This window comes from Nicotiana tabacum, chromosome 3 (assembly GCF_000715075.1).
Source record: "Nicotiana tabacum cultivar K326 chromosome 3, ASM71507v2, whole genome shotgun sequence".
Classification (NCBI taxonomy): Eukaryota; Viridiplantae; Streptophyta; class Magnoliopsida; order Solanales; family Solanaceae; genus Nicotiana; species Nicotiana tabacum.
Window position 1 is genome coordinate 161,956,242 of NC_134082.1, and position 8,199 is coordinate 161,964,440.

Genomic DNA, 8,199 nt, shown 5'->3' on the forward strand with positions numbered 1-8,199 from the left:
TTTAAGGGAAAACAGTTTAAGGTGACAAAGGGAATACAATTCAAATTTCGGTAATCAGGCACTTGCCTGGAGAACAAGGGAATACAGTTAAAATGTTGGCAATCAGGCACCACCTAGAGAATAAGGGAATTTACTTTAGAATGCAATTCAAGTCAGCAACAAAAGAAGCTCGCGGCAAGAATGCGAGTAAATAGTCCGAGATGATCAATGAAAGTTAGTCACAATCCAGAATAAGAAAAAAAGAAAGGCAAGAAGTGAATCCAAATGCAGAAGTTGATGAAAAATGCGAGTTGCTCAAGACATGACTGAAGTCACAAGCATGGTATGTCCGGTTTTGATCCGAAAAGCTGAAGAAGAATGAACTAGCACCTGTAACTAGCAAGCGTCAAGGTTCAAATCCAAAGTCTGCATGAAGAACCATTCAAGACTCAAGATCAAGCTTTAGAAGACTTGTAGATAGGAATCTTGTAACTCATAATTGACAGGCTTAGTTAGTCTTTTTCATTTTTTTATTTTTGATGTAATAACAGGATCGCGGACCGAAACCTCGGCGGAACGACACCTCGACTGGCTCTCCACCTCAGTATACTCCATCACTATTCCTACTTCTGAACTACACGTGGCTTGATTCTTTTATAGCCAAGGATATGTAGGCAGCTCACATATCAGGGCTCGGTCACATTCTCCTTTGTCTTAGTTTTTGGTCTCTCCAAATAAGGGTCGGGTCAAAAAACTTGTCTAGTCATTCTTTGTCTGAAAACTCTTCACGTTCCCAGTCAAAGTAGGGCAGCTGTAGACATGTGATTTTTGACCCTCCCCAAGATTTTTTATATTTTAGCATGTAAATATTTAATTTAGGCCTAATATCGCTATTTCAACTAATTTTAACTCTTTTACTTTATTTTATTACAAAAAAATAGTTTCATTAATATTTTGTAGTCATTTTGAATCTTGAAAAATACCAAAAATAGTTTAGTTTTAACGGTCAGTATTATTTTAATAGTTATTTTACATAAGTAGGATTAATTAGTAAATGATGTCGTATTCTTAGCCTCGTTCACGAAAAAAATAAAATTTAGGCTCAAACAACACATTTTTAAGCGTAATTTTCGGACCTAACCTATAATTCTCAAGCCCATAATTTCTAGGCTCATACCCCTTAACCTAAAAATCCCTACAAATACCTAGACCCCTAGAATTTAAGAAAGGACGCCTAGAAAAGCTAACACTCAAAAGATCCGACGTTGGTCTTCTTCAAAATTCAAAGAAAAATCGAAAAAATGAAGAACCTATCTTCTAATAAAATAAAAATTAGCGGCTAGACCTAGGGACTTGAGCTGACAGCTGAAAATAACACAAGGAGACCCCACCCTCCATGATCGATCATCTTCTTTTATAAAGAAGAAGCAACCATTTTCGATGGTGGCTGCTGAAGCAAAAACAACGACCACTCCCTAAACCAGTAGTCGTCGGCCCTATCTTCACCCAGAACTCGACAGACCAACTTTCTTCTCCTCCACAAAAACCAGCATCCTTCATCACCAAAACCATCCATAAACAGTGGCTCAAACACTACTTATTTCGTTGAGAAACAGTCTCGAAGCAGTCCCAAAAACAGTTCAGTCGAGATTTGAGGTTGTTGGCGAGGGTGCCGTTTGCGGTTTTCTGTTGGAGTTTTCTGTTGCGATGCTTGTTTTCAGTTTGGAGTCGACTGGGCTGAGTTTGTCGTTGTACTGGTTTACATCAATTTTTAGTTAAATTGAGGTCCAATTTCTCTTCCTTCTTACAAACTTGTTTTCCTTAGTTTGCTGCTGAGTGAATGACTTTATGAAAGGTTCTCTTGTTTGATTTTATTGTTTGCGTGTTAATGTAACCTTAACTGAGTAGTTGCTATGTTGAATTAGTGTTTCTTCAATTTAGAACGTGAAAATGAAATGGTTTGAGTTGCTGTGTTTAGTTAGAATAATTAACATCAAAACAAGACTTCAATCTTCTTCTTTCCCTCTTTTCCACGATGATGTGCATGTTTGCTTTCCTTTGTTAATTAATTATTATGGAGATTGACTGTATGTTAGCTTAAGTTAATATCTAATATAGCATGTTATGAATCAATGTTTTTTTTAAATTAAATTTGTGTTTATTGCACTGTTTGTGCAAATTTTTAGCCTAAACATCCATTATTATTAAAATTGAGAATTAATTTATTATGCTGGGTTAAGTTGTATTGACATTATAGTGCTCCAAAATCACAGGACTTTCAAGCGTAATCACAAAAGTAGTTTAGTAAAATTTATAAACCTCGTAGTTTGCTTTAGGTTATAATAATGTCACGACCTAAACTGATGGGCCGCGACGGGCACCCAGTATCTTACTCAACCGAGTACCAACGTAACGTATCTTTCTCATTACATCATCATATACACATGACATACGGGCCTAATAGGCCAACATGATCCTTTATAAACTCAAAACAAAGGCTGATAAGGCCGTACAACCTTTTACGTACACAACATATGTCTACAAGCCTCTAAGAATACATAAATGTCATAAAGGTCGAGACAGAGTCCCGCCATACCAAACAATACATGTCTAAATCATACTAACCAAATGAGCAACTTCAAAGCAAATGGAGCATACCAACATCTTCCACTAGGCTGATAGCCTACTTGAAGAGCTCTCGACCTGTCTATCGGGACCTGCGGGCATGAAACGCAGCGTCCCCAGGCAAAAGGGACGTCAGTACGAATAGTGTACCGAGTATGTAAGGCACATAAATAAATACATGAGAGACATGGAAGACATATAAAGTACATGACTCAACCTGTAAGTCTGAATAACTTTTGTAAATCATAAATTACTTTTAACGTCATGCCTATGCGTATGAATGTCATGTCGTGCATGTGAGCACGTGATTTTTGCCTTACGAAAAATTACTCCAAAATAAATCAAAATAAATTTCTTTTACTGTGTAATTTCTGAATTTGCGTGGTGTTAAATATTTGTTTATGTCCGTAAAATATTTGCTTGGTTATAATTAAACAAAATTAAAATAAAAATACATGTTTCATGCATATTTAGGATTTAAGTATGCATTTAATTAAGTTAATTTAAATAAAATTACAAAAATATGCGTTTGTTCTAATTTTAATGCTTCACTATGTGATTAATATTTTTGTCTATGTGTTAAATTGTTAAAGGTTGATTAATATTTTGAAGGAGTAATTTTTTATTTTTAATAATTGAAGAATTAAAATGGAAATTAAAAAGAATGGAATTAAGTGGGCAAAAAACGGATCTGGGCTGAAATTTCTAAACAAAATCAGGCCCAATCCAAATGACCATGTCCGGTCCAATTCAAAACAGAATCAAACGACGTCGTTTGGTTACCTCTTATCAAGGGCCGTTGGATTAAATCCAACCAACGGCCAAGATCTCATCACCCTAACCCAAGACCCTTACCCGATCCGATACCCGGTTCAACCCGTCCCCCTAACCTAAACCAAACGACACCGTTTGGTTAAGTGAGTAGATCTCAGCCATCCATTCTACTTGATCCAACGGACGATACCAGTCCACCCCACCCCTATATAAATCCCAAGCCTCTACCCAGCCCCTAACTGAACACCCCCCCCCCTCTCCGCTCCTGTTCATCATCGTTCCAAAACAGACCCCTAACCCTAGCCGCCCCTATTCCCCTTCGCCTGAAACCCGGCGGCATCAACGCCGCCGGTCACCAACTTAACACCCTAGGACCTCCTGAACCTCCCCTACACGAATCCGACCTTAGTTTCCTTCGAATCAGGCCCCAACTCTTCGAATCTTAAATCGAAGGTTGGCCTGAAAACTTGATCTAAACCAATCAGCCCCAAATTAACACCATGGTTTCCCCTAACAACCCTTGTTATGGATCTGAAGTTAGTTTGGTTCGAATCAGCTCTGAATTTCTTGAATCTTCTTTTGAAGATTCGGACCAAACAAAGATGAACTCAGATCCGTTTCAAACTAACACCAAATGACCCCTAGGCTACCCTCACCATTGTGTCATGTTTGGTTCTTCTCGAATCTGACCAGAAATGGTTAAATCCCAAATCGAGTTTTTAAGAACCCTAAAAATACCAAACTTCCGGATTCGGTTCAGATTATGATGAAGATTGAGGTTTAATCGACCTTAGTCGAAGTATTTTCAGTGGAAAATACTTCGACTAAGGTCAGTTTGATTTCAAACAAAAAATCCGAAATCCAAGTTGAGTTCGAGTCAGAATAAAATTAAAGTTCAGAGGTATTTTTCTATTTATTTTGTGTATTCTACGTGTATTGTTGTCCGTATTAATAGCTTGTTAATTTTTTATATTTGTGTTTTGATTAATTCTGTCATTTCTGTTTCTTACCTATCTACTTGATCAGAATGTGAATTGTTCCTATTGGTTGTGATTGTTCATAATGTAAGTAATCGACTCGATTAAGTTCGTCGATTAGTTATATTATGAATTCTCATTTATGATAAAGATAATAAAAAAACAGTCTGCTTCTATTATTTTAGGCCAATTATGGACAAATGTTGTAAACAACCTACTGATTGATACTTGCCAATTAAATCATGTTTATAAATCAGTAAATTCATCAAGTAGGTGTTATATATGATTTGTGAACATTAAGTTCAGGGCAGTGTCAATACTGACAGTGTTCCTGCATTTGTTGCTCTTTGTTCGATTTTGAATTTCAGTTGAAATGTTCTTTGGAGTTCTATGTATTGTTAATATGTTTGGATGCAAGTTCAGTGATCAATCTGAATTTAGCTCTTGTACATCAGCTATTGCATTTCCCTGTTTAGCATAATATGTAAAGACAGAATGTTTGTTTGATTAAGAGAATTGGTATTAGCTGTTTTAAATCAGGTTGATAATTAGGTTTGGACAGATTTTTAAATCTGTTTCATAATAGATTTTGATCTTGTATTAATGGGCAGTAATAACAGTAGGAGTTCAGGGCATTTCTGGGAATGAAACAATAAAAAACAGTGTTAGGGCTAGTGTGCTGGAAGTGGAATGTTAGTGGCTGTTAATCTAATAGGATAATAGGAAACCAAAGGAAGTGGAGGGGCTGAAAATAAAGTAAAGGTATCCTTAGTGCTGTTTGAATAAGAAAAAGCAGTTCAGTGGCAGATTTTAAGGGAAAATCTGCCTTAGATAACAAAAAGGGGGTCCAGGCAGCACTTAAAAAAAAGGGACAGACTTGTATAAATACAGGGAGCTGGACTGATTTAGAGGGAGACGAGAGGAGAGTTTGGAAGGGTTTTCAGAGAGAATTTTTAAGAGAGAATTTTTAAGAGATTTTGAGGGCTGAGATTTTAAAGGAAGGAAACAGAAAATAGAACACTCACATACACACTCACACACAGATACAGTAGCAGAAACAGAAAATCAGAAACAAACTGAATTTGAAACTGAAGAAAAACTGAAATCTGAATTTTTTTTTGTTGAATCTGTTCAACTTTATGTGATTCCACTGTTCAGTTAAAATCCGAAGTGTTTCTTAAAAGTACTTTACTGTGCATCTGGGCTCTTCGAATCCTATTCTTGTTCAGATTTTACTGTGTTATCAGTATATTCTACTGTTTTTGTTACTGCTGCTACTGCTGAAACTTACTCCTCCTACCTTCATTTTCAGGTACATGTCTTTTAAATTTTATGTTGGAAAGAGATTCAACATGATAAATAAATAGAGTTTGAATTGTAATACTGTCATCTATTCATTTGAGTTCTTTAGTTGAAAATTTCAGCTTTAGTTTCATATTGGTTAACCAGTAGTAAGTCCGACTCGATGGCTACAAGTTAATTGTCTTATTTCGAAATTCATATAAAACTTTGTAATAATGATATCCATGTCAAATTTCATTAGTTTAGTTATCTATGAGTTGTGTAAATAGGAAATATGGCAGAAAGTTGGTTTTTATTTACACTTCATGGTATTGTTAGAAAGGTATGGCATAATATAGCATTATCAAAGAAAATATGCTATTAGTTTATCTTGTTAGTTAATTAGTGGTTGTTTAAAGCTAGATGATGATTAGCTGCAATTTGCCATCTTTTGGCATAACATCGGTTATGTTCATAATTTATAGTTGAAAGATGCGTTAGTATAATCCGTATGTTCAAAAATGTCAAATATAGTAAGTAATATTGTATGCAATATCATTTTATTAAGTCAACAAGACTTGTTCTCTTTCTTAAGTAATAAAGGGCTTAGGAACTTATACAATGTGAAAATTAATAGTTAGTAATAATTCACATAGATTGAGAATCAAATTGGTTTGATTATATCTATATCTATCCTAACTCAATCATAGGCATAACTAAGTAAATTAATTTCATCTATTAAGATTAAAACGAGTATATAAGAATAAGTTGAGTTGTATATACACAAATGGCTACACTTTAAATCAATGGTAATTAAAAAAAATAGAATTTGCATCAAGTAATAATGAAAATTCCTGGAAAATATTTCCTTCCTTTATGAATCATTCATTTTTAGTTTCATATGTAATTTATTCCTTGGCATATATATATATAATGTCATATTTGTTTTAAAGATAGTATTAATCATATTTTTATTCTGTCCTTTGAATTTGAATAATTAGAATGAATATAATTTATATTCGGAAATTATAATCAATGGTCAACATTTAATAAATTGTGGATTCTTTTCAAAAAAAAAATAAAATTAAAGAGTATCTTAAAACGAGATTTCTCGTGATATAACAAATATTTTGTGGAAATTCCATAATATCATTACAAATATGTCACACGATTAGGGATACGTTCGCGTACCCTGATTATATTTTTAAAAGCAAAAAATTCGGATTATGCGTACGCGCAATTTTGAACGAATATTTAATAAAAGGATTTTTTTCAAAGGCGTTAAATCAATTTCATAAAAAATCGAAATGTACGGTTCACTATTCAGAAAAAAACAAATATTTTTGATTCGACACAATTTCGAAAAAATGATTACTCAATAAATATATTATCAAAAGTTATTGTGTACACGTACGCGTGACACAATTCCGCATTTTTTTAAATTTATAACACGAATATATGTACGCGTAATTCGATTCAAAGAAGGGTTCTTAACCACAATAAGTAAAAGCGGTAGAAAAATCACGTAATAAAAAATATTTAATAAAAATCAAGATAATTAAGCCAATAATAAAAACAGTTAAGCGACCGTGCTAGAACCACGGAATTCGGAAATGCCTAACACCTTCTTCCGAATTAACAGAATTCCTTACTCAGGATTTCTGGTTCGCAGAATAATAAACAGAGTCATATTCTCCTCGATTCAGGGATTATAATTGGTGACTTGGGACGCCTTAAAATTCCCAAGTGGCGACTCTAAAACAAATAAACAAATCCCGTTTCGACTGTCCTTCAATTGGAGAAGACTCCCCACGCGCCCCGCGGGCCCGGTGAAAAGGAGGTGCGACAGCTCTGGCGACTCTGCTGGGGAAAAAAGTTTTGTTACTATAACCCAGAACCATTGGTTCAGGGTTTAAAGAATTCGAGCTTAAAATATCTGTTTTTCTTTTTGGCTTTATTTACTATATAATTTTCAACTGTTTATATGCTAATATGCTAAATGTTTTTTTTACCGCTTTAATATTATTTGAATTGTGAATATATACAACTGCTACGAAACCCCCTTCTTTCTGAGTCTTCTGAATTTATGGTGTACACGTGCGCGTGACCCACCTTTCTGTTAAAGTCATACCAAATAAGACGGAGTTGGGACAAGTAACTAGGCCGGGCAGACTTTCGTGCTCCCGGTACATTACCCCCGCTTCGGCTCAAACTGTCTGTTTGGGTAAGCCAGGTTTAGAACAATCAACCTAAGGTTTTACACTTAGAATAACTCAGCCATGTACCGGATCCCTAGTAGGAACGAATATTTGCATCATATGCATTTGGCCTTGGAGACTCAACACAGGGGTTGGGTCTGTCTAGGACAGGTGAACCAAAAATTAAAAGACCATCATGATGCATCCTACTTGTTATTTGTGCATTCATTCGCCTCGAACATGCTTGTTGACCAGCTTAAATAAAATCATGGTGAGAAGCAAGGAATAAAATGGGTTGCTTTAAAAATTTCGAAAAAATATAGTTTTAATTTTTTTTTATGAATAAAAGAAAAATTTCGAAAATG

At 34.8% G+C, this 8,199-nt stretch overlaps 1 long non-coding RNA gene across 1 annotated transcript; it reads left to right on the top strand.

Moving 5' to 3' along the window:
• The first annotated feature begins 1,229 nt into the window (after positions 1 to 1,229).
• Positions 1,230 to 5,889, top strand: LOC142175210 (uncharacterized). The gene is made up of 2 exons (XR_012704344.1): positions 1,230 to 1,764; positions 5,668 to 5,889. It is a non-coding gene; the product is annotated as an uncharacterized LOC142175210 (long non-coding RNA).
• The last annotated feature ends 2,310 nt before the right edge of the window (positions 5,890 to 8,199 follow it).